General features: G+C 43.9%; 1 protein-coding gene across 4 annotated transcripts in view; it reads right to left on the reverse strand.

Moving 5' to 3' along the window:
- Positions 1 to 11763, reverse strand: part of ADD3 (adducin 3) — a 103665-nt gene extending 91902 nt beyond the window's left edge. The window contains exon 1 of one of the 4 annotated variants that reach the window (XM_056351482.1): positions 11745 to 11763. The gene's annotated coding sequence lies outside the window, so the exon portion shown is untranslated. Of the gene's footprint in view, positions 1 to 11363; positions 11502 to 11744 lie in introns of those variants that run through there. The other 3 variants (XM_056351480.1, XM_056351484.1, XM_056351483.1) reach the window with 3 other exon arrangements.
- Positions 11764 to 24980: the final 13217 nt, after the last annotated feature.

Here is a 24980-nt window from a genome sequence, read left to right on the forward strand (position 1 = left end):
AAAAGCAACAGAAAGCCCACACAGAACAAGAACCTTAAGAAATGGAGTAAACATCAGATACAGATAGTATTTTCAAAAAGTTTTACTTTTTTTTTTTTTTCATATGGCCTACATCTCATTAACCAAAACTTTTTAAGAATACCAGTGCTCAAAATGAGTCTTCAAAAAGACAGCAGAAGTCAGAGCCAAACCAGGGCTGGGTAAGACAAGACAATTGCATTGCAATTACTAACAAGCTCCTCCACATGCTTTACTATTAGGAGAAAGCAACAGCCTACACATGTGCAAGCATGGCACTCACACACAGAAAGACCCTGGGCTGATAGAGTATACATACAACTTTTTTCCTACAGAAATCAAATGGCTGAGAACCCAAAACTACCGAGTTTAGGTGGGGATGGTGTTTTCACGCAACCCAAGGCACCACTGTCTTGACGATGTGAACAAGAGCAGAAGTGCTGCTACTCCTGTTGGTGCATTTAAAAGGTGCCCAATAAACAAGCTGTCTCTGAAGCCATTGTGGCTAATGACATTTAAAATTGAGGGGCTCTGGTTTGGTTCATCTAACACTGAAATGCTACCAACAGAAAACAAGTTCACACTGGGGGCAATATGTGCAACTCTCAAAGTAATTTTCAAAAGCTCTTTCTGTTGAAGTCAGTATCAGGTCGTCCAACACGCTGACACAGCCAGAGCTGTTATTTTTAAACACAGCCATAGTCTATTTAACTAAAGCATCTTTACTCTGACTCAGCCAGTATTACTTTGATAAGACTCCTTAAGCATCTACGCTGAAGCCTGCATATCACATCAAACAATGAAAATATGAACTTTTGAAGAGGATGCTTCATCATAGCTAGGAAAAAAGGAAAAGAAAGAGGTCCAGGAAAAAGCTAGGAGGACCCAGCACTGAAGACCATGAAGACATGAAGTGCAGAACAGCTATACACACTGTGAATCTGTATCATTCACCACCTGCACAGACACTAACTGGAACAATTTCAGTCAACCTAAACAGCAAACAGCTTTCTGCTGTCGGAAACTCAGCATTACACTTCTAAAACAATTCTTCTGCAAAATCTGTGTATAGCAACACACGTCATTTAACTGATGAAAAACATGGATAGACAGAGAAGACAGGCAATACCATTTTCAAAGACATGTAAAAAGACTGCAAGTTAAACAACATTCTGGGAGGCAGGCTGAGCTGTACTAGACAACTCATTTGTATATGGTTTTCCTTAATGTAATCCTTACTTATATATATAAAGTTGTCTTGTAAACATATGTATAAGTTCATTACTAGAACCAAGTGCAACCACATCCTTTCCTCTCACCAAAGAAATAATTTGTTCTATACGTTCATGAACATACAGACACTGTGGTCTATCTAACGCAATGAAGTTCTCTTATGGCAATATTTAGCTGCCATTTCTTATGCATAACTATGAAATCAAACCAAAAAATAAGAAAAGAAGTGGTACATACACATTGTTCAGTAGTGAAAATCTTTTTATTTTAGAATACAAAATTTATATATGTGCATTTTGTATATATGTGTTATATATGTGCAGGTATACTGCAGGCTCTGGAGACAAGGGAAGGCTGTTAGAGAAAGCAACCCCAAGCACCCAACACCTTCATACCACCCAGGACTGTCACCCACTGGCAGCCTCATGGAGCTGGGATATGGGTGTGTGACGTGGGAGCCAAAGAGCAGCTCAGCCCAGCATGCTGAGACTCTTTTAATAAAAATAGTTTCAAAGTTTACACAGTTTCTCCAAAACATTGTGTTTATCCCAAAGAGTCTTGCTTTAAACAACTGTTCCCCCTCAGATTTTGAGGATACTGGGACAGTAGGGGGAACCTTGTAACCCAGTGGCTGCCACATTGTATCTCAAACCCTAGAGAAACAGCTTTCTCATTCTTACTTTCCTACAAACAAGTCCCCTTGCAGAAGGCTCAAGTAACAAACACCTTCCACTTGCATTTCTGAACTCCTGGTACTGCAGGTGGGATGCTGCAGAGCTGTCACCACTGAAGGATAAGGGACAGGAGGCAACCTGAAGCTCGACACTGACAGTCCCCCATCTCCCTATCCCCCTCTTTCCCCACAGGTTCTCACCAGTGCCTTCAACACCTCACACCCTCCCTAGTGCTCAGCCAAACCTGTCTTGAGCTAAGCCAAATTATTTAAGAGACTTAATGCAGAAAGGGTGGGGAGAGGAGGTATTCTGCTGCAATTCACAGTGACTTGCATAAGATCAGCAATCACCAGAGCTTAGACAAGAGAGTATGAGGCAGGGCCACATGGCCAGGAGGAAAGAGCAGGATATCCCCTTTAGCTTGGTTGCAACATACAACCCAAATATTTCAATCAGATGGAAATCAGAGTCCTAGAGAAGAGTGACTAAAGAGATTATTATATTTATTGGAACAGTGACATGCAGACTTCTTATTTGACTGGGTTCTTAAATAGGAATACAGGGCTTTAATTTGTTTCTTTTTGGGTTACTCTCTCCAGAACTAATTAAAACAGTTTAGGGAGGGTGGAATAACCTTGGAGGGAGTATACTACACTAAGCCATATGAGCCATAATAGCTTCCCCAGCACAAATATATGCTAGTACACATTCTTCAAGTTAACTAATAAACAGAAAAGTAATAAAAAAGAATTACTTACACTGTGCATTTGCACATTGTAACCAGTAATTCTGTAGCTTTAATTTCATCTTTGAACTAGCAGTTATTGACAAGAAATGGTGGCAGCAGTGTATATTACAGAAGGCGTAAACAAATGACCTTTATCTAACTTTAATAAAGTAATAAAGGACAGACTTCTTTAACTTTCTTCAAAGAGATTTTTATAGCTAACTACCAGCAGGGTGTGGACTGAAGCTAAAAACTTTGAAATAGGTCCCTGTGAAATCTGAAACCAAAATACAGCAAAGGTCACCTCTCTGTGAAGAACCGTCTTGTCTGTATGTATACTATAAGCAAAGCTCTGTTAGCTCAGCCTCAGTAATAATGTAATTCAATTTACCCCCTGGGAATAGCAACAACATCAAGTTTCTACTACAAAGATAAATTTACTGCACACAATACCTGTTACTATACATTTGCAGCATGTTTGATAGTAGCCAGACACCAGCATTACACGGTATACCTCAAGCTATTTTTTCTTGTTAAAGGCTATCCCAGGTTATAAACGTGACATTGTTATTCTCACTCCCACTATTAACTAATTCTTTTTAGTCAACGCTGCACATAGAGTCTTATGCAACATACTAGCCAATATTAATAGGAAAGGAAGAAATACATCGAATTTGGAAAATTTACTATTCCCCCTCCCCAAGGAGAAGTTTTCAACCCTTTTCACCAAGGAAACATAATTTTTCCAGTGGAGAGACAGGATCTCCTAACACAAGTATTGGGACAGTAAGACTACTATACTTTGTCCATCTTATGGGCTCCTGCGAAACAGTTCACAGACCCAAGCTTAGAGACAAGAGCCATATAGCAACTCAGGTTCTTGAAATAGTTGCCCATATGAACATTACTCTGCAGATACACAGGGACGAGCAGTCTACTCTTCCAGCTATAGGAAAAGGCCAGGCAGCTGAAGCTGCTGGCACTGGAACCACTGGGTGAGCCTGGGCTCCTGCTTGCCTTGCCTACAGAGCAGAGCGCTCCTACCTCCTGCATCTCAGAGCTCCCTTTTTCTCCGAGTTATGTCATGTGTATTTGCCAACTGAGGAGAACTTTGGCAATCTTCACGTCTAAGCAAGTATTTCACAAGGAGTAGGACTGAGATGTTGACTGCCCTTGCTGGAGGATGCTTCTTGGGTGTAGAAGACATCCCCATCTCCATTGGTCTCTTTGGGTTTATTGTGGAAGAGATGGTATCTTGATCCAGGCAACTGGAGACTTTCAGACAAGATATTTTAAAGGATACAGGATCCCACCTGGCAATAATTAAAAGTCACTCGATTTGATTAGAAGCACTGATATGCTATAAACCACTGGCATTAGGAATGGCAAGAAAAAGAACATTTTCTGCTGACCAGACAGCAAAAGTTTCCATTTTGAATGTTGCAGAGCTTGAAGCAGTCTGAAATCTAGCCCTTAACAAGGAGCTGTCTCAGGGCATGTAAAATTAGGGACACTACTGTTTAAATGCATCTAAGCTTGAGCAAATGCGCACAAAGAAGAGCATAACATGAACACAACAACCATTAAAAGAGGAAGTAGTATTTCAGTTTTCTCCCCAAGTGCTTGGCTCACAGGAAAACCTCTGATGTAAAAAGGGAACCCACACTGCCCCTCTGCCACCTAAGGGCAAATTATGCAGGCACCTATAAAAAAAACCCTCCTGATGTTTTACAGCTTAAACGCTTTATATAGTTAAACTGAGTTGTCTTGAGTTCACATGCTTTATGTTATTTGATATGTTTTAACTAAGACGCTACCTGGATTCATTCCAAGATATTTATTTTTTTTTAAACTAACCTGTTTTTGAGTACAGACTCACTCATGCTAGCACTACACAGATGTATTCAATCTCTTTGCATGCTGCAAAACTATTTAAACAAAGTTCAAAACAGAGTAAAAAAAGGAAAGGGTACCTGACTGCCAGACCACTGGGTCTGGTTTGGGGATTTTTTAAAATTTATTTTAGAAACCCACAAATTTCAATGCATTTGCAAGTTGTTCTGCGCATTTCTTACTTTTTGCCCAATACCAGACCCATGATTTTGATTGGGTTGATAAAGAACAAGCCAAACATATGAAGAGAGCTTTGCTAGTTACAGGCATACTTTGCTTTACAAAACATTGTACTAGCTATTAGAAAAATGAATTTGTGATACACACTTTAATTTCTCAGCTGCTCAGGATTAAATCTTTGCAATAAAAATATTTATGAAAATTTGACCGAGTGATCTACTTTGGACACTTTGTCTTGGAGGATGGAGTTTTTTGTTCCAAATCATGCAAACGCATGCTCTCAACTGTGTCACTCCAGTCCTTAAGCCATTTAACATAGAACATGCACGTGTCCCTTGAATGCCAAGTCAGCTACACGTCAAATAGCTCTGGATAGTCAACCCATAACAATCAGAACGTCACTAAGAAACCTAATTTGTATTCAGTGTTATGCCCATTGATGGGAATAGGAAAAGAAAAAAAAAATCAACACATACCCACAATTCTTTCACAACCTCAATTGAGAAAATCATACAACCCTTGGCCTGAAAATACAAAGTTTGCCCTAAGAGGCAACAGCTTCCATTTAGTAAATGAACTAAAGACCATGAATGTCTTTGCTTTCTGCTTTCTACCCTGACAGCTGGGTCAGAAAAAAATTTGAGTCACCAGAAAAGTTTTGCCTTTGCATACACTTTCAGAGAAATAGACATTTAAAGAAAGACAGCTGCTATTGAAAGCTAGAAATTGTACAGATTAACTGTGAAAACTACAATTACTCCTTAACTGGGTATTTAGTGCAATGCTTCATGTGCAATTAAGAACTGAAACAAGATGATGGGCTTGTTGTGGGCACTATCACAATTTAATCACCATAACAGAAATATCTATTTGACTAGTCATTTATTATGACAGTAATACTACCTCAGAAGGGCTAATGCTGTAGTCCATTAACACAGGGGTACCAGGCATTAATTTTATACACAGCCTCTTGCACCCTAAGTTTCAGCACCACCACAGAAATTCCAGATAATACAGCTGAAAACAATCATAAGAGAATACTTGATCTTACCCTCCACAGGCTACTATACCATGAAACTCCAAATAAAGTTTGTATGTTCTGAGAATGAAGGGTTTTTTTTGTTTGGTTTTGGTGGTTTTGGACACACAGCAAATACAGAAGGTTGTCTGGTGTGTAACAACAATTGGTATATTAAGAGGGCTGGTTCAAATTGTGTTTTACTCCTGCTTTAGCAGTGACCAGGAGCCTGGAGAAGTTGTTATGCAACACATTAGCACTCCTAAAAACAGCTGCATATCCAAGTCAGGAAAACAAAGGTACTTGTGAGGTCACTACTTCTGTGTCATTGTATTCTAGACAGAGCTGGATGCACTGCCTAGTATTGTCTGCTGTTTCCGTCCCAAAATCCTATTTTCAATTTCACCTAATTTTGAATGTGTTAGGCTGAAGGTTGCCTCTGCTAAGCGTCTGCTAGATCAGAAACATCTGCGACAAAACACTTCTACTCTTCTTGACACAAGGGCTCATAAGTATGTTTTCCAATGCCATAGTTTAATTTTCATTTTTATATCAAAGATATTTTCTTTGGAAAGCACTACCCAGCTTTCAAATACTCGACTTTATGGCCTTACTGATGCTCTTTATAAATACAGTTTTTTTGTATATAAATCCATAAAGACTAAAATGTTATATGGGTTGCTAAGGAAGTTCTGGAATACTGGATTATATGAAAAAAACAACTTATGTTAATATAAGTTGGCTGGGTTCAGAGAGATTGCTGATAATTTTCATTGATTTAGCAATCTGAATCAGACAACTTCAGTACCAAATAATTTCCCCAGCATTCTGTCAGGACTTCTACAGCTGCCAAAATAAGCATTTCTTCAACAAAAGCCAGTCCATGGTGGCGGGGCAGAGGGGAATATTTCCATTTTTTTTCCCCTTTCTTGTTTTTACTGTATTAGAAAAAGTAAAACAAGCTTTATCCAATAAGTAAGCTTTCTATTTTGCACTCTGTCATTAGAAGGACATGCACACAAACACTTGGTTAAGCAGTAAGCATCCTGCTTTCAGAACTGACATTTATTGTGCATCTGCAAACACAAGATGCAGATCCAACTGGCCTCTAAATTATGTTGCATTTAATGTAATAGCTATAGATGACATGCATAGGAATGCTTGTTTTCAACAAAAAAAAAGGCCACATCATGAAATAATTAAATACATGCAACAACAAAAAAAAGTTTGAGACCAATTGTTACAGGTATAGATAATGACAACAAGCACAGACTTTCAAAGCAATTCAATAGAATCCTCTTACTTTGACCAACACAGCAGATAGTTCAGCTCTTGGCTGAAGTGCCAGCTACCGTTAACACAAACACTGTGCTAGGTACTCATTCAGGGCAGTGCAGCAACAGTAAGAGCAGCAGTAAGCTGCCAACAACTCTACGGTATTCAGAATTGCCACATACTTTAGCTGAAGAAATAACTTCAGGAGGTTCCGACTGCACAAGGGAAAAAGGGATTTACCAGCTGCTAGGTGCTGCGGGTCAAGAAAACAGAATACGAAAAGCTACAAAGCAAGCTGGAGCTCTCACGCCAGTTTGCCATTTACTGATCTTCACCTCAGCCTGCTAACTGGCATGAAAACTAGCTACCGCATTGATGTCACTAGGATTTTAACACATTAAACAATACAAGGCAAGGAAAGAGTTTCTTCCTAGTCAAGACCAGAACAGTTTAAGAGACTGCAACAATGAATGAAGGCTGTTAAAATATTTCCTTAATTAGCACTTTGTAATAGCTGAGTGCATTCTTATTAAGCAGAACTGATATTACTATCATAAGACACATACTACATTTAACATGCTCCCAAAGTTGTAACTAAATAGATACCTACACCACATTTACCAAACTCTGAAGATCCAGGGAGGGGAAAACCAACCAGGAGCTATATCCTGTTTACACTGATGTTTGAAGCTATCAAGCCTTCTTTCACTAACTTTTCAATTAATCCGAAGAAAATTCTCAACTTTTTAGTAGTAAACCTTTTCCAGTTTACTGATGATTTTTACTTGACAATGCCCCATAGCCTAGATTAAGAACACGCCATAACTAAAGACACTTTCCTACCTAAACAAATGTATTATAATTGGTTTGTTTGTTTTAACTAATAATCCAGACCACAAATTATCCACAAAACAGCCATGTATTTGCAAGGGTATCTTTAAAAGAAATGTCTCAAAATCTCATTTGTGATGATGCACAATGACTTGTGTTATCTTGAATATGGAAAAGAAACAAAAGTGTTTCCCCATATGCCAAGTGACTCAAAGTTAATATAGAAAGCAGAGCAGACTGTGGCAAACAGATCTAACATTAACACACAATGAGTAACTTACTGCTTGTTCCCTAAGGGAAGTTTTATTCATCTTCATCTGCCAAAAAAATGCTACACAAAAGACAACTACCCTCCATGAACCCTACCAGAAGCCACACCACCATCTACTACCATCTCTCATATTGCAACCGGCATTTCAAAACATAACTTGCAGAAGAGACCATGATGTAACAGGAAGTAATGTTATTAAATACTATAGATTGCATTCTTTCAAGTCAATACCAAAACAATGACCAACCCAGTTTCTGAAACAGCAGCACTGCAAAAATTGATTTACAAGGGAAATAATAGCCAAAGGTTGCTATGGCTGCTAAAGTTACAGGACATTTTTTAAAGAAACAAAATTTTAATACAGTTTAAAAACAAAAGCTAGCAAAGGCAATTTTATGCACCAGCTCAAAGTCACACAAGTTATTTTCCTAAATTAATTTTTTTTTAAAAAAAACATCATCATCCCAACACCACCCAAAGCATGGCAAGGATGTTTGTTGCAGTTTTAACCAGCACCAATGATTTTAACAACAGAAAAACTAGCAGCCTTCTGCCTTCTTTCACTTCAATTTTTGATCTGTAAAACACTCCACTTACAAAAGGAAACAAACTAACATTAGCCTGTCTTAAAATATTTTTCATCTCTTACAGGTTAATAATATCTGCTGATTTTCATGGCAATAATGTCTTACGCCAAGTCACCTGGCCTGTAACAAGTTGAGCCTGAACAAAAGCAGGCAGCCCCTTATGCAATGTCACCTCTAACATCACATGCAACAGGGACAGTTCCAGCACAGTTACACTGAACCCAGCTCGGTTCATCTAGCCCTGTCAAACAACTGATGCATAACCAGCAAATGGTCAACAGCACAGAGCTGCAGTACATCTTGCTGACTGACAATGAAGCATTCCCATTCACCCAGACTGCTCAAGTCCACCCACAGTCTACTCCACAAGCAACGCAAAGTCTCTGGCAGGAGAAGCACCACCTGTACCTCCAAACAGAGGGCTAAATGGTCATGGTGGATATGACAGCCTCATTGCACCACCCTAAAATCACCACTTCCTTAAATAAAAATGTCAGCTGCCTCAATCCTCAGGCAAAAGTCAAGGATAATGACTGATTTAACCAAGAGACCATTAAATCCCCAGATATCCTAAAGCGTAGCAGCACTCCATCTATTGGTCAAGAATTAAGGACGTGCTTAATCATCATCATGCACTAACCTCAATCATTAAACACTCAGCCTCTAAACAGCCAACCCCTTCCTCCCTGCTTATGACTTCACATTCTGCCAGCAAAAACTAAATGCAAGTAATAATGTATCACTGAAAGTGTTAACATGAAAATTTCTATAAACTAAAACCGGTATACACTATTAATCACACAATTATCATGTTGTTTCATTAATGAGCACATGCACTCTTTACTCAAAGTAGCATTGAGAAGCTTGTCTGATAACGGCTGAAGAGCCCACAGCATTCCCAGGGTTCACACCTTCTTTCCCTGTAAGTACTGGATGCCACCAAGGAAGCTCGAATGAGGACTTCACATGCCATTTCCAGCCAGGCCACTTATGTGGCAGGGGGTGCAGACCAAAGAACTCCATGGTGTAAGCGACATGCCAGCAAACCCTGGCAAGGAGGCGAAAGGGAGCCTTTCACAGCAGATCTGCTGCCAAAGCAGCCACATGCAGAACTGCCCCAGCTCACGCTGCTCCCCTGCAAAGTCACCTCTTCCCAGCAGATCACACACAGATGCATGTCTGCCGCACCTGTGCTTTATTCCAGTCACCAGCAACTGGACCAGGAGGCAGGTGAGACAGCCTTGAAGCTGCTCCAGGCATGCCAAAGCCCTTTTTTAAAGGCTGAGGTCACAATCATCAGATCCATTCCTCCAGTACCAAAGCTGATTTAAGCAGCAACTTCTCCCACACAATTAGTAATTCAGCAACTTCATACATTCATACTTTTATAACCCTTGGCCAAGTATTTTTTTCCCAGATATTCATTGCCATTGAGTTTATCTATTTGTTTTAAAACTTAATTCCTCCACACAGTGGCACCATACAAGATGAGGCACAATCCTACATGTTTTTCCTCTGCCTGGTACCACACCACTTCCCTCCAGACATGAGTTGAGGACCCATGGATGAAAACAAGCAGATTCAGCCTCAACCTGCCCGTAACATAATGATGCTGAGAAGACAGAAACAGAAGCAACCCACCTCCGTGACCAGCTGCAGCAGTTGCTGCTTTTGAGGTGTGCTCTACCCTCCTTACAGAGCCAGTCCGAGGCTTCCTGTGAAAATCACATCGCTCGGCCGCGCAGACCCTGCCTGCTTGCCCTGAAGTCCAGGATGAACGCCGACTGATAAAGCCACTCCGAACTCCTAAATAAGCTTTTTAATACAAGATGAAAATCATCATGGGGCAAGACCAAAACCGAGGCACAAACTCCCGAAAGGCCCATCACAACCCTCGTTTCTTGCAGTCTAAAGTTCACGGCTGCGATTGTAAATTTCATCCTGGCTTAACAGAAACGCACAACGAAAATCATCCCGGGGCACTAACAAAAGACGGGGCGGCGGGACCGGCGGGACACCCCGAGGCAGCGGCGGTGGGTGCGCGGTGCCGGGACCGGAATGCGTGTCCCTGCGGGAAACCGCATTCCTGGGCTCCCCGCACCACTGCCGAGGTGGATCAAGGTGGAGCCCCGCGCGATGAAACACACAAAAAAGCCTAAAGAATGTAATTTTTTTCCAGAACTTTTCGGAGACTCACAGGGAGTTCGGAGCCTTGCGGAGGACCGAGGGCAATCCATAATTACAGTAATGACTTCCAAGGTTTTATTTGATTAGCAGAGTTTCCGAGAAGACGCGCATTATTTAAAGCCCTGTCCTTTGCAGCTCAGCGCCGAGGCAGAAAGACGGCACTGCAGCATCTCCCCCGGCCGGCGGGCTGGCGTATGCCCACGCACAAGTTCCCCCTTCGCCCTACGGCGGCCGCCGCACCCCTCCGCCGCCCCAGCCCGCTGCCAGCCGCGGCCCCGCGCTACCCCGCAGCCCCGAGGCGGCCGAGGGAACCGGGGGGAGCGCGCCAGGCCTCCCGCCGCCGCCCGCCCCCCCGCCCCCAGCGGTGGCAACGGTTCGGCCGCAGCCTCGCAGCGGCCGCTGCCGCCCGCGTTCAGGCGGGAAACGGACAGATCCGCCGCTCCTCTCCGCCGCACCGCGGGAGCGTTACCTCAGCGGGCCCGCGCCTTTGTGCTTCAGTCCATCCCTCTCCGCCGGGCGGCGGGAGCCCCAGCACCACCGCGGCGAGCGGGCGGGGAAAGGGGCGGCACACTATGTGGCAGGAAGGGACACCTGGGCTCCTCCCCCCGCGCCCGCCCGCCAGCCGCGGCTCACTATCTGGCAACGAGCGGGGGGCTCGCCCGCCGCCTCTCCCCGCCGCCCCTCGGCCAAGCTTGAGGCCGGGGGAGGGTGAGGAGGGCCGGCGGGCCGCCCTCCTTCACTCTCCCCCCAAACTTGGCCGAGGGGTGGCGGCACCACCGGCGTCCTCCGCCCTGGCCGCCCTCCATTGTTGTCCCCGGCCCAACTCTCCGCGCCTCGGCTGCGGCCGTACCTGCAGTGCGGGGCGGGCAACGTCGCCCGCCGCCGGCGGGGCATCCTCCGGGGGGCGGTTATCCCTGAGGGGCCATGGTGGGCGGGCTCTGGCCTGAGGAGACGGACCGCGTAACGCCCGGCGCACAGCTGAGCTGGTGGTGGGGGGGAATGAAATGAGGTGTATGTGGGAACAATGAAGAAAAAAACCCACCCCAAACCAAAAAAGGACCTGTTTTGGAATGAAATTCTGAGAGATTTACACGGTCCTTGGGCCCGAAAGGCAGCAGAAGGCTTCTCCAGATGGCTTGTGCTGCTGAGGAGAAGGCTCTTGCGCCATCCGTGGGGAGAAAGCCGCCCCGGGCTTAAAAAAGCTGCATGAAATGCAAAACTCATTTTGGCAATAGCTGTCCGGGGGTTTTTTTTTCTTTTTTTTTTTCTTTTTTTTTTTTTTTGGCTTTCTGTAATTGTTCTGCTTTGCAGCTGAAATCATCTCTGTCTTGGTTCCCCACCCAAAGTTACTGGTTTTTTGGTTTCAGGGCTGGTTTGCTTACATCTGGGTGGCTCTGACCAGCCGTTTGAAGTTACAGAAGCAGTGGGTGATAGTCGTCCTTTGCATGCAACGAAGCCTGTATTTTAGTCATATTTTTAATTATTTCTAAAACTCGGAAGTTGTCTAAAATATCCTTGTAAAGGGCTAAAAGTTCCCTTTGAACTCAGCAATATTGCTTAGAGGTGTAAAATTATTCACACGTTTAACTTCATTTAGGTTCGGGGACAAAACCTTTTAATTCTGTGTACTGCTTGCTTTTAAAGAGCCCCTTGGGGACTGTGATCACAGGGATATGAGCAGGACACAGGCAAGGGCAGGGTGAAGACACCATGTGCCTGGGACCCCCTTCTGATGGAGTCACTGAAGAGGCTTCAGCCCTGCTGCCACCACATCAGTACAGGAGCCACAAATCTGACAGAAAGGCAAGCAAGGCCAAGAGAGGTCCTTGCAGAAAAAAGTACTTGAGGCACCAAACCCTCCAGCCACAGGATATTTGATTTGGATAGAGAGAGGATGCAGAACACGTTTTAGCTTTGCAAATGTATACCCAGTGCTGACATGGCTCCACCTGACCAGACCAGCTCTATGGGAATCTGTAGTTACTGGCCACTAATAATGGGATGAGGTGGTACAGCATCTGCTGTCTAATACAAGACCTCTAACTATCTGGTGGGTGTAGGAAATTGAAACTTACCTTGGGCACAGGAAGAATATATACCTACATGCAGAGTGCGCTGTGAAGGTTGAAGCAATTGGCTTTCTCCAATTTGCATATTTATTCACTATAACACTCATGAAATTAGTAAGGCTGTTCCTTGCATGTTCATCCCCTCTTTTTCATTTCCTTTTGGAAAAAGTTAAAGCTGTATCATGTTTTAATAAATCTTTCAACCTGAAAAACCCAAGAAATAGCAAACTTTAGTTTGTGGTTTTGAACGCAAGGGTGATACTGCAATGGAATTGGTGGTTCAGGACTTGCCTCAACTTCTGCACTCTGGCCTAGACAACTGTTTAGCTAGAGATGGTGCTGGCACACAAGCAATTGGGTATGAACTCGCCACACACAAACTTCAGCTGGAAATTAGAGGAGAGTTGTTAACCATTAAAGCAATTAAATTCTACCTTTTTCAGGGAGGGTATTGGGAAAGGAAAAATCTCACTGCTTTTGAGATTGAGTTTATTAAAGTGGTTATACAATACATCGTCTGCAACCGTAGGGGACAGACTTGGTGTCTCAGGAGGTTGATCTGAGTGCTAAGGTGCTGCGTGACACTGATCACACACCTTGAGATTTGAATTTCAGAGGCAGCAGTCGCTTATCCCAGCAGATGCCTTTTGTGTTTATTGTAGGATGTTTTCTTTTCCTGGGCATGTGGATGAGTTTTACTTTAGTCCTGGAAAGATTATGGAGATGACATGTTCTCATGATTCATGCTATAAATGGATGACAAGCAGGATCAAGAAGAAACTTCCCTGCATGGCAGACACTTGTCCCATTTGTTCTGGAGGTTTTGTTCCCTCCTTTGAAACAGCTGCCAGGTGCTCCTGGAGAGTCACTGGTCTCGGCCAGTTCTAGTTAGGCAGGTCTCTGTGCTGCAGCTCCTGCAGATGATGCAGCAAATAGAGATCTCTGCCTGTGCTGCCTGCCTGCAGGTTCCTGTGGTGCCTGGGGGCTGCTGCATAGACATCCTTCTGTGGAGTAGGAGAGGTAACACCTAGAGCAGGGAGGACAGATAATAGCCCGGTCTGTTCTTTTGAGGCCAGACTGTAGCTTAGTATTAAAAAAACTCGCTTAATGAGTGAAACCAAACCCATAGTAAGCTATCACAGAATTGCATTTTTGGAGAGTGCGTCCTCAGATGTAATATCTGGCTCTGTTACTCTCTCTGGACCTCACAGAGTTGTTCCCTGTCTGCCATGTCAATAAAACCCTCACTCTGTACGTTTCCTGCTAAATACACTGCAAAAAATCCACACAACAGGTAAAGCATTTCCTTTTTGGGGACTCAGGCTGGCAGAAATACTCTGCCACTTTACATGGTACTGCAGCCTTTTCACCCTCTGTAAAGCCATGTGTCTAATCAGTGGACCTAGCTGAGCTACTCATTAGAAACTTGGCCAAACCACAAACATTTGTTTCCTTGCTTTATGCCAAACTCTGAGAAAGGAGGAGGGAGTGGCATGGAGCTCATGTTAATGAGTTCTTCATTCCCCACAGAGAGATAATCAGAGCACTGCTCAGAGATTCATCAACATTTTTTATTAGCACTTTAATGACCTACATGTTGGGGTTTTTTTTTAAGGAGTTACTTCAGCTAAGAGCTAGATAATTCCTCATGCAGCTGTGGTTTAGGAAGCAGCTCAGGGGACATGCATGCCAAATTACTTTAGCTCTAGTTTAAAAAATTATATATATCACAAGGTTTCCTGGGTGCCTCCTTTTTCAATCAAGGGCATTATGTCCTCAAACCGCCTCTTCTGGGTTATGGGGTGTGGGGGGGTGGTTTCTGCTGCAATCTTTGCAGCTTCGTGAGCTATACAGCAAAATGCCAAACACTTCTGGTACTGCATGTTCCCCGTGGACAAAGGACCATAACAGCTCCCTGACCCCAGTCACTCCAGGAGGCAGCCTCCCTCATGAGCGAGGAAAGACGCTTGCATGGTCCAGCACTGATTCTACAGACCACTTCAGCTTCAGCTGGCTGTATGAGGAACAAAGTTTCTAAATGCTGAGGGATGGAACCTCTTCCATGCTGCTGAAGACTGAATCCTTAACCAAGGGATTCCCCAGTGCCTGCTGAGGAGTCCCCAGCCCTGTGCATGTTGTGGGAGACCTTGCCGCAGCCATCTATACGTTATGGCAAGAGTGGATGGTGAGAGAGCACTCTCACAGGCTTGGCAAAGGCTGCTCAGAAATTACCCAAAGTTCGGTATTTGCAGCTCTGCTCTCGTAAGGAACCACCACGGTGGCAGTCAAGAATGGCAGCTACTCCAGAGTCCCTTTGGTTTAAAAGGGAGAGACCTGCTGGCCTTTTGCTGTCACTTAGGAGGGCTGTTGGATGGAAATTGCTGCACAGTCTCTTCCCATGCCTCCCCTGCTCCCCAGTGGCCAGATTTCCTTCTGGTCATCTGAAGAGAGCTGTGAGAATATGTACATTAAAGACAGGGATGTAGTCAAATGCTGCAGGATAACTGGGGTTATGAGAGTATTAAAAAGGAATACTATTTACTTTTTCCTGAATCGAGCTCCAAGTGTTTCCTGTCAGTACAATGGGACACAAATGTACAGGCCATTACGTTCACATTTCCTGCAAACTGTTGTCTCTTTCCTTCAAACACAGAGGACAGGAAAAGATGCTCTCTGCCCCCACTTGTGTTTCTCAACTGACTTTATCTCATTTGAAATGGATTTGAGACATTCAGCATTCGCTGTCTACAGTAGGTTGCCTCCCTTTTAATCCCAGTTGCCTTAGCCTGGGAGAGGTTGTAAATATAGAGGAATTCCTTTGAAATCAAAGAGAGCTTCACTGGGGTAACATCAGCATGAACGCAGGCCAAATGAGGTCCGTGGGGAATAAAATGCTAAGGCTAGGGAGGGGAAAAAACCAAGATTCACAGCACTGGTCCAGAAGAATAGTAGCTCACAGCATATAAAAACCCCATAGTTCTCATTTCCTCCTTATCCCTTCAGGACAGGAAAGAACATCCTGCTCTTCTAATATGAGCAAAATACAAGTTATTTTTGGAAGCTAAAACTCATGTTCAGAGCACATTTTAAAAAGACATCTCTAATCTGTGATTCTGATGATGCATTTGGAGCACAGCACATCCTTCTGCACCAAGAAACCCATGTTTGTCAGCTCAGCACCATCTACACTCAGGCAAAAGGTTTATGTTGGTTGAAAAACAAGGCGGGGATTCTTTGTCAGCACATTAACTATGACTCCAAGCTAAATTGCCATCTCTGATGGGGGGGGGGGTGCTGTCACCAGACGCACATCTGGTGGGAAGCCCAGTACCATTGCCTAGGGGAGAGGAGCATAGAAGTAAAGACTGTAAGTCATGGGCTGTGGGATGTGATGGTTGGTTCAGTAGCTCTGAAAAAGGCTTTCTGTACCTATCTTGGACTCCATGGTAAGCTTCCACTTTCTTCTTCATTATCCCAAGACAAATTGGACATAGGACAAAGCTAGAGTCACCCCCTGCCCTCAGTGGTGACGTGTCTTTGCACGCTGTGCTTGTGCTTCTAGCTCTGGACCCACAGAAGAGCATGTGGCATAATTTTCTGGACCAAAGTTTTGAAGTTTAGAGCATCACATCAAATTCAGGGCCTTTTGGGCAAACTGTTGCTTTTCGTATTTGATGGATCACTTGAAAGGACAGCACAGAGATGAAATCAGCCTCAAATTTGTTAATATACATAAACAATTTTAATTCACAAATAATATTTGATTTTGGATGTGCATAGGTAACTGTTACTTCCAAATGCCTTTTTGGAAGTAAATAATATCGAAGAATGTATGTTAGTGTAATCTCTAATGATAAGGATAAACAAATTGTAGAGGAGTTAATGATTTACCAATTCAAGATTAACAAACAGCTAGCATACTATAAAAAGAGTTCCACTTTCCCTTTAAAAACCATTCATAGAATGTAAGATTTTAGCTTTTCTCAGCATCAAGGGCCCCAAATACCTAAGCAGACTCTTGGGAATGACCTCATCTGTAGTTCTGAGTGTATTCCCAGGGATGTGTAGGAACGGCTGGATCAAGAGCCGCAGGGCAGAACCTTGCTTCCCCAGCGCGACAGGGCTCCCCAAAGAGCAGCACGGGCCAGCAGCGCCTACACAGAGCTCCTTGGCACTCGCCTGCAGCGTGCAAGCGTGTGCTCAGCACAATGTACTTCTGTCGCAGCAGCCGTTGAGAGCGCACTTAAAAAATCCATCCAGAGATATCCGTATGAAGTCAGTGGATTGCTCACATACTTATAGCACGGACTTCCCTGGCGGGACAAACTGTGTTCAGTGGTTTTGATGCTAAAGGACGTGAGATTGCTTCTGCTGACTGGCTCGGTTTGTTCTCAGACAGGAAGCGAAGAAGGGCAGTGGGACCGATGATCAGGTCTGTGCAAACAGACACTGGAAACTCAAAACAAATCAGTGGCAGAGGTATGTGGATAGTGTGCAAGAGAAAACCCTTTGCTTGTCTTTGCCCGGCAAATCCTGATAATTCTTCAGAATGTGTTTTAACCAGCTCCACATCTGCCTCTTTCCCTGCTGATGACTTACCCTAAATTGTAAAGTCAGTGGTTTTAACCGGGGTATCTGAACTCCCTGGGACTCTGCAGGGGAAAGATAAATGAATCTACACAGCAGACTTCAGTGTCACAGCCATTTTGCTAAGGGAGATAAGGAAACTGTGGGGGAGTAAAAGCAGAAATTCCATGTAACAACAGTAATGTGTAGTTCTACATACCATCACTTACATTCTAGAAAATAATACACAGATCCACTAAGTACAGTTCTGAATGTGTGTAAGTGTTATATGGCAGAAGCAGCAGCTCAAACTACTGTGCAGAAAACAGACCTTGGATTGTCTAAAGATAGATGGCAAAAAGCTATTAAACATCAATGGAGTTCCCTAGGCTTCACCAGAGTGGGAGACACATCGGTACAAATTGAGTCTTTGGCCCCCTGTAGCTCTGCAAATCATCAAAAAAGACATTAATGTCATTAGTAAAACCAGCAAATGTGCCTGTACTTATTACTTGTTTGTAATAAGATTTGGCTAGTGTATAATTAGCAGGCTGCAGAGGCCTTTTACAACCTCTGAGAACAGTCTCTCTGCCTCACTGAGGTTCACAGGAAAATTCCCTTTCTTTCCACGTAGTTACCACTTCCCCATCAGTTTCTACCCCTTCAGATGGACTGACATTAGCATATACAAACACGTCATATAAATCCATCTGTACTATTACATCTATACACATACACACACATCAGTTTGGTTTGATTATTTATTCTGCAAGGACAGTCTTTGATCAGGAATGCTTGTTTCCCAAGAGGCAATAACACTCTTCCGCCAAGTAGGGTACTGAATTATGTTGTGCATTTGCGGTACGTAGACACAGCTTTACCCATTAGCTGGCTTGAACACATCTCATTGTGTATGGTTGGTTGAGCTGGTTCTCTCTCCTTCTGCTGGGATACTTATTCTCAAGGCTTAGACATGGCTGTAGTGAGCTACTTAAGCATGTGCCTAACTAAGGATATGCACAGCCCAAGGGAGGCTGGAATGGGACACATCCTTGAGTAGCTGCTGAACTAGTGTCCTGATTTGGATCCCAGTGTCAAAAATATAAATTGGGTGACAGCAAATGGTACTGAACAAGATGGCAATTTGTGCCACCACCCCGCAGAAGGCTGGGGGGACTTTTACAACCTCCAAGTATAGGTATAGGCTTGGATGGTGCTGGATGGGAAAATGGCATACAAATGTTCAGCTGGCATTAAAACAGATGAGAATGGCAGTGTTGGCGTTGGCCCTCTGTCAAGCCAAACTGCCACTATGAATCCAGCATCCTGCCTGGCTTTTGGGTAGGAAACCAGCTCCAGACCTTGGAGCTCTGCTCTGTTTTTCTACAACTGGGGGGCTTTTCAAAGCTGTTGAACCTACACATGAGAACCGGCTGTTTCACTTCCTTTCCCAACACCAGAGGTGTAAAGAGGCCAGCACACAGCCAAGAAAAGGGGCCGTGAATCAGCTGGGAGTTTCTGAGCATCTGACTGGTACCCTTATTTGAATTGAGTGCTCCAGTGCTGGGGCTGGGGGCAGCTACTGCTGCTGGGGACCAGCTCTCAGGTTCCTTTACAGTGTCCTCTGTGCTCAGCTCAGTGATATGAATGCTTTGGGAAGCTGGCATGGAGGGACCCATTTTGTGATCTACCCTCTGTCACTTGCACCACTGCTGTGCCCCCCCTGCTCTGCAAAAGCTGCTCTTGATTTACAAAACGTGTAACTCAGACCTTGCCTCTCTGCCTTGTGAGTGGGTATTTGGGACGGTGACTTGCTGGGACTGTGGGAGTGGTTCTTCCCTGTCTCATGGATGAACAATACGGTCCCTTCACTTATGATGTTGTTATCAATGATTCAAGACGAGATAGCAAAAATACTTTCCACACTGTGTAACTAGCTTCCTCGCAGAGAGATCCAGCTGCAGATATGATACTCATGCTCTAGTGCTTTCAAGGATTATCAGTGTAATTTTGGATGCTAATGGAAAAATAACACTGAGTGTTAAAAAACTCCCTCAAACAACAGCTGTGATAAAATGGGATTGTAGTTCTGTCACTGCTGTGAACTTTGTGTATGAACATAGGCAGGTCTTCGGGAGAAAATATCAAGTTTTCATCCACACATATGAGAGTCCAAGTTTTCAGATGTCCTGATGGATGGTCTTTCAAATCCCGGTGCAGCAGGTGGTGTTGCCATAATTTATAACCTGTCCTCCACCTGGGTGTTCATTTTCGCAACCTTTGACTGAAGTGTCCTGAGCCACTGATTTCTCTAACTGGATCCCACACTTTGTGCTTCTGTTTTGAAGCCAGCTTTACTTCCAGAGTCCTTCTGGCTTGTGGGGAACTTTCATTCATCTCAAACAAAGTCAAACTGGTGATTCAAGACTAATGAACTGCTGTGAATACTCTGCTTTATCAGAGGAAATAGTTGGAGGCTGAAGTCTTGGTCCCTAACAAGTCTTTGCGAGGATATTAACATGTCTTGCCAAGACCTAGTAATTCCCTTGCAGCCAATGCAACATTCTTCAGAGGCCATAAGGCAAGACTGGAAAGGGGGATCATGTGCCTCAGCCCAAGCTGAATTAGCTACTTCAGAGAAACACCCCAAGCATATGACTTCTTTTCCAGACACAGATCTAAGGTAACAAAACACACCATATTTTGGTGAATCCATTCAAGATATCTACTGTGAAGAAGTCTCAAGTATGAAAGGGAGAAATAGATTTTCAAAAAGGAAATTAAAACTGCCCATACAATGCAATATTCTTAGGAAAACAAATAGCTCTGATGATCTGGGTTAAAAAAGGAATTGCAGAAGAGGATATTGCACAGCTATGACTAGATTTCGTTTGCCTGTTCTCCTCTGAGAAAGGTGTCAGGAGAAGAAAAACAGAAAAACGCTAAATGTATTCCCTGCAATGTAACTGATTATGCAAAATACTGTCATCCTGGGAGCTGCCTACAGTAGGTTAAACCTGGCTTTCAGGAGATGAACAGCGGGTTTTCAATTATGGCATTTGAGACCTCCGGAGGGGGGATTATGAGAAGCTAGTATAAGTCAGATGGCCCTTTTAAGACACACTTTTTATTCAGCAACAGGATGAGCCCTCAGACAGATACTCTTGCAAGCACTCAAGGCATGTACAGTAAAGGGCAGGACAAAGATCCCTTGAAAGAAGCTTCAGGAGTAGTGGTGCATGGTTTGGACTCGGGGTGGGGGGAGCAGTGCCTTGGATCCCAGGGTGTTACCATCGTTGTGCCCCTGCTGAAATGCTGTGTGGGTAGTGTGGGAGTAGCCTTGGTGCCTGCTAGTCGGGTTACCTCTGTGCCACACATTGTTGCTGGGCTATTTCTCCAGCCTGAAGGGCAACGGGAATTTTACTGGCAGCTTCAGTGAAAACAGGCCAGCAGGCAGTGCTTTGCATCTCCTACACTAAGGATCTTTACTTGTTCACCATTCATTGTTCTGACAGTTGTCTCATTTATTCACTTTTTACATCAAAATTCATTCCTCTAAAGCTTATGTTCAGCCTTAAGCTTCAGCATGTGCTAATAGTATTAATCATTCTGGAAATAGCTCAGTCTGCTATCAGTAGCTATCTTGATGACACACTGTCCCAGCTCCACATTGCTTCCCTGCTCTCTGGGGGTGGCTCTTGAGCAACTAAATAGGCGCACAGCACGGGAGAGGGGTAGGAGGCAGAAGAAAGCAGAGAGGGATGCCCTTGGGTTGTGCCTTCATGCTTTGGAGTGTGTGCCAAGGTGCACTTAGTTGCAGCGTGACTCAGCCATGGTTTCTTCTAGGGGGGTCTGAGCTTCCCCTATGCATCCCATCTGTCCAAAAGGAGACATCACACAACATGTTTGGGGTGGTAAAGATGGTCTAGAAACCTTTCAAGAAGAGTCCTACTGTCACAGGTGTCAAGGGCAGATGGGACCAGCAGAGAGGAGAGCCAGGTCTTGGAAATAGTCTAGGATCCTGCAGATCAAGTTAAGTGTTGGTGCTGCTGTGTGACCTGCCCATATGGTTTGGCCTTTTTATTAGCCAGACTTCTGTGGATGTGTCTCTTCAGAAAAAGGAAGGATATGGTGGAGGACTTTGAAACCTCCTCCTGGATATATTAAGAAGTAACACCATGTGTGGAATCACCAGCAGAGAAATTCAACTGAAGTCTAAAAATAGAATTTCCTTTTGCTTTCTTATTCAAAAAAATGCTAATGCCCATTTCTAGGATTCTCACATTTCTTTATCTAATGGACAGTTTTCAAATAAAAGCATGCTCTAGGGTAATGTTATGTTCCCTTCACAATTGCCTCTGCAGGTTTTCTCTTCTTCGTGATCATATAAAATCTCACAGCTAGCTATGGCAACTGTGGAAAAATGCCAGTAACAGTAGCAAGGTTGCAAGTAACACATTGCTAGCTTCTTTGAACATAATTTAGCTGCTGAAAAACAAATGATGGTTACAAGCATATGACCAGTCACCTGCCTGCTTCCCGGCCCATGGCTTAAGAACTTCAAATAAGTACAAAAATATTTCACAGTTAATTAAAAGCCTTACTTTTATGAAGGTCAATAAGGATGGCTCTGCCCATGATTGCACACAAAAAATTTCCAGTACAATTGGAAAATCACTTTTGATGTCTTAGTTTCCCATTTTTAAATAGTACAAAGTACTCGCAGATGTGACTTTTCCACAATCCACAGCATGTGTCAGGAGAACATATAGGGCATTTGGTGGTCTCAGGCATACTACTGTACTCTGCTGCTGTAGTGCAAGATGCGCATGATGAAATAGTCCTTGAATAGAAAAACGTGAGGTCATTTTTATCTATGGATAGGCCATGAAAATGTAAAATGCATGGGATGTACATAGCAGTGGAACAGAATACTGCTATGGTAATTGTTTAAGAAATATTATACTTCACTCACAAATCAATAGACAAGTCAACAAGTTCATCTGAGATTGTTGTGTATCTATTTGAGGCACTTCAGTAGTACTTGAATTTTGGTATCCTAGTATCCCATAGCACATGTCAAAATATTGTATTGGTAGTTGAAATTAATTTAATTACCTCACTTCTTTGGCACTGATCATCTATTTTGACACTACCATCCTTCAGGTAATGCCCTTGCTTCAACTCGGAGCATACTGTCAACATTAACAGTGAATCATAGTTAGGAGAGAATAATCAACTTGCAACCTCATCTTTTTTCCAGCTAACATTTTGCCATGAAGTATGTTTAAAAAGGCTGGAAATGAACATAAAATTGAAAGTTAAATGAGCTACTTCATGGCTTTTACTATAGCAGCAACAATACCTGTGTCACTAAGCAAATCTACTGAGAAAACTATTTTGCTGTCAACAGTGTTGGAAAAAAGCCAGAGGTCCTGTTCAAGTTACAACAGAAATGCTGAAGTTAAACAAATGTAAAAAAATTATAATTTTGTGATTTTTTTTTTTACTCCCTCCAAAAATGTGGCATATGTCTTGCATTACAGGCTAAGGCATCCTATTCAGCCACATTGCTTTTTAATCAAATGCTTTCCTTGACTTGTTGCTTGACATTAACCCACTGCTCCCCCTCTGGATCCTTTCCTCTGTCTCCGTGCTCCCCTCTCCCTTCTGCTGCTGCTGTGCTGTTCAAGTTAACATCAGTTCCAAAAGTTCCCTTTTAATCAGACCGAGACTGCTGGCATGAGCTGTCAGCAGTATTCATTTCTCTAGGCTCTTGCCTTATGTTGCATTGCCTTGGCAACAAGATTTAGGAGCAAGGCAACAGCCTTGAACTTGTCAGAGTCTGTTGCAACGCGCTGAGCATGTATTACTCTCTGGCACCTCAGGTTGCTATAACAACTACTAACAATAAAACTCATCTCCCAGCTTTAAATACAGGAAATTTTACAGTCTGTTTCCTGGCAGGGCTGCAGCAATATTATGTGAATCCTGGCTATGTTTGTTTTGCCGCCTTCTTCCTTTTCGCACATGATAGCAGCCTCCAGGGGTGAGGTGATGATACATGAGAAGGAGTCTGGCAATGGGCAGCACAGCCCGTGGCAGCAAGCGTGGACGCTGCTGGTGCCGGGAGTGGGGCTGGGCGAACAAAAGGCCGAGTGACCGCAGGGACAATGCTGGGCACAGAGCCCCAGCAGCAAACCCCAAACACTCCAGACTGCATGCTGTGCCCAGTGATGCTCAACACCTGCCCGCACCATGTTTTCAGCTGTGGCATTTTGATTTTTCCCCTGCTCCAGCAAAATACACCTTGCATGGGTGTCTGGGGTAGGAGCCTGCAGCCATCAGACAGGAAATTTGGGTCTCTGTCAGCACAAGTGTTTGCTCCCATTCTTGCAAATACGCAGTTGGCATTACTGATGGGAATAAAGGAGCAGTGCTAGTGTGGAGAGAGATGCAAGGGACCAATGACTCTTACAGAATCACAGAATATCTAAAGTTGGAAGGGACTCATAAGTCCAGCTCCCTGCTCCTCACAGAACTACCTAACACTAAATCATAGTCCTCCAGACATTCCTTGAACTCTGACAGGCTTGGTGCTGTGGGGATCCAGTGATCAACCACCCTTGGAGTGAAGAACCTTTTTCTAACCTCCAATCTGAACCCCCCCTGACGCAACTTCATTCCATTTCCTTGCATCCTATCGCTGGTCACCAGAGAGAGATCAGCACCTCTCCCTCCGCTGCCCACCTCCAGGAAGCTGTAGGATGCGATGAGGTCCCCTCTCAGCCCTCTCTTCTCTAAGCTGAACAAGACAAGTGACCTCAGCCACTCCTCCCAAGTCTTGCCCTTGAGGCCTTTCATAATCTTGGTTGCCTTCCTCTGCCCACACTCTAATAGTTGGATGTCCTTCTGTTGAGGCTCCCAAAATGGCACACATTGCTCGAGGAGGGGCCGCACCAGTGCAGTGCAGAGTGGGACAATCACGTCCCTCAACTGACTCTCTGTGTGCTTGATGCACCCAGGACACGGTTGGCCTTTTTGGCTGCCAGGGCAAATGTTGCCTTATGTTCAACTTGCCATCAACCCATGAGCCCAGATCTTTTTATGCAGGGATGCTCCCCAGCCTCTCCTTCCCCAGTCTGTATGTATAGCCAGGTTTACCCCACCCAGGTAGAGATGGGTGAACTCATGTACTCATCATATACATGTGCCCTGCTTGGCGCAGGTTGTCATGACACTAATGTCACAAATTAGGTCTGAGCCACTGGTGCTAGGTATTAAAAAACCCCAGCTCTTAGCAGAGACAAGGCTTTTAGTGCCAGAAGAGGCCTTTATGAGGAACATTTTCAGTCAATGGAAATGCAAGCTGAGGATGTAAATTGAGCCACTGCAGCATCAGGAATCATGGAAATTTCCCAGCAGCTCACCCACTGCCCTGTCACACCTTC

Source organism: Falco biarmicus, chromosome 9 (genome assembly GCF_023638135.1).
Source record: "Falco biarmicus isolate bFalBia1 chromosome 9, bFalBia1.pri, whole genome shotgun sequence".
NCBI classification, from domain to species: domain Eukaryota; kingdom Metazoa; phylum Chordata; class Aves; order Falconiformes; family Falconidae; genus Falco; species Falco biarmicus.